Here is a 1907-nt window from a genome sequence, read left to right as displayed (position 1 = left end):
ACTGTAGTAACTCACTGTGCAGCCTGGGGAAAACATTTCACACATCCCCCTCGGTCTTCATGTCCTTATCTATGCAGTGATCTCACACTCTTCAAGTCACGGATGCAAAACTGAGAACCACGCAGGCTGACAGGCGGCAGGCAGGGCAGGTTGGGAGCGGCAGACACCCGCGGGCAGGTGACGGAGAGGAAAGCAAGGTCCTGCTCAGGTAATGGGGAGACTTTCACAGCAGAGTTGGTCTCAGCTGAGGCAAAGTCTCATCTCGGAAGGAGACAGAAAGCCAAAGCCGAAGCTCAACGGCTTTTGGCCGTGGAACCGTTTCCAGGAAGGGAACACACAGGTCATCTGAGGTCAAGTTCAAGGCGCAGAGCCAGCCGCCCGGCGGGAAGGAAGCTGCAGTGAATGCCTGCTTGCTTGCTCTCCAAGCCGTTCACCTTCTGAACACAAGTCCTGTATCAGCCCCTTTGCCAGGTCTCCCTGGGGGACCTCAGAGGCTCTTTCCAGACCTAGGCATTCTGGCTCTGGCCTCACAGACACAGCCCACGCAGAGGTGCTGAGGGGAAGCAGGTAGGGGACAGTGTGAGCACCAGGGGCTCGCCAGCCTGTCCTGTCGTTGCCTTGCAGAGAAGAGGGGCCTGAGTGCTCCATGTAAAGCCTTTGAGCATTCATCATCCACTGTTGCCCTCCCCGCCACCAGAATGCACAGGACATGTTCCTAGTTCCCTGCCTTTGTCCGTGGTGTTAACTCCACAGCCGCTGTCATCCCAGCTCTGCTCTCCAGATCCTCCGCCCATGTGGTGCCCAGCTCACGTACCAGGGGACCTGCGAGGCTCCCCTCGCTGGAAGCGGCATCGGTTACGGTCTGTCTTACATCACACTTAGGCACACGTCGTCTCTCCCCATTTGGGACCACACTGCACCCCCTCTTTACCATCACATCATGCGTATTTCTTCCTTTGCCCACACTGCTTACCTGCCTGGTCTGTCCTTACCATTCTGCCTTCCATCACGTTCCTCGCCTCACCTCCGGGGGCTCAGCTCAGCTAGACTCTCTGAGAGACTTTCCACCCTCGCAGACCTCCCAGCTCCACTTACTGAGTGGCTGCTCTGTGCCCAGAAGTTTGTCTACAGTATTTCTAATCCCGGAACGGCCCTGCACAGTGGGAGCAAAGATAGTTTCACTTTCAGACTTGAGGAAAACAGAGGCTCAGAGAGGTTCTGAAACTGGTCGAAGTTGCACAGCCAGTTAGCGGTCCCACCAGGATTGGAGCCCAGGTGTGACGCTTAAACCCAAGCCCTCCATCTCTTCTGTACTACTTTTTCATTCGTAAGGTAAATATTTTGAACTTGAGGCTACAAGAACTTTGAAGATCATCTTTCTTGTTTTCAAAGCAAGGAACCTAAGGAGTAGCTAGGCCGGATGACTTGCCCAGGGCGATACAGCCTCTCTCCACCCCCGTTTCCTTGTTGTTCCCATGTGGTGGCATGGGTGACCCAGGAACCATCTATCCACTGCAGGGGGTCTCCAGTGCCAGGTGACATTCTCTGGGGTTTCTAGTTGCAAGGCTTCTGACACACACCGGTCCTGCAAGCAGGGCCCCAGAGGAGGCAAGAGAGAACGTCACAGCAAGCTTAGAGCCACCGGATTATTAGTTGAACTGTTTACAGTGATAAAACCCCAAACGCAGTGACTTAGGTGTGTATCTTTCTTGCGTTGAAGAAGTCTTGAGCTGCGCATTCCTATGTGCCAGGCACTGGAGATACAAAGATGCATAAGACAGATTCAGTGATCTACCTAGGAGAAGAGGAATAAACCATTTCGATGCTACGGTGGCAGGGCAACCATAAGACACACACAAAGGGCACTCGGCAGGAGCGAAAGGTGCCTGGCCCAGCTGGGGAGGAGG

This window comes from Ailuropoda melanoleuca, chromosome 4 (assembly GCF_002007445.2).
Source record: "Ailuropoda melanoleuca isolate Jingjing chromosome 4, ASM200744v2, whole genome shotgun sequence".
NCBI classification, from domain to species: Eukaryota; Metazoa; Chordata; class Mammalia; order Carnivora; family Ursidae; genus Ailuropoda; species Ailuropoda melanoleuca.
The sequence above is the reverse complement of the archived record's forward strand: the minus strand, read 5'-3'. Positions refer to the sequence as shown.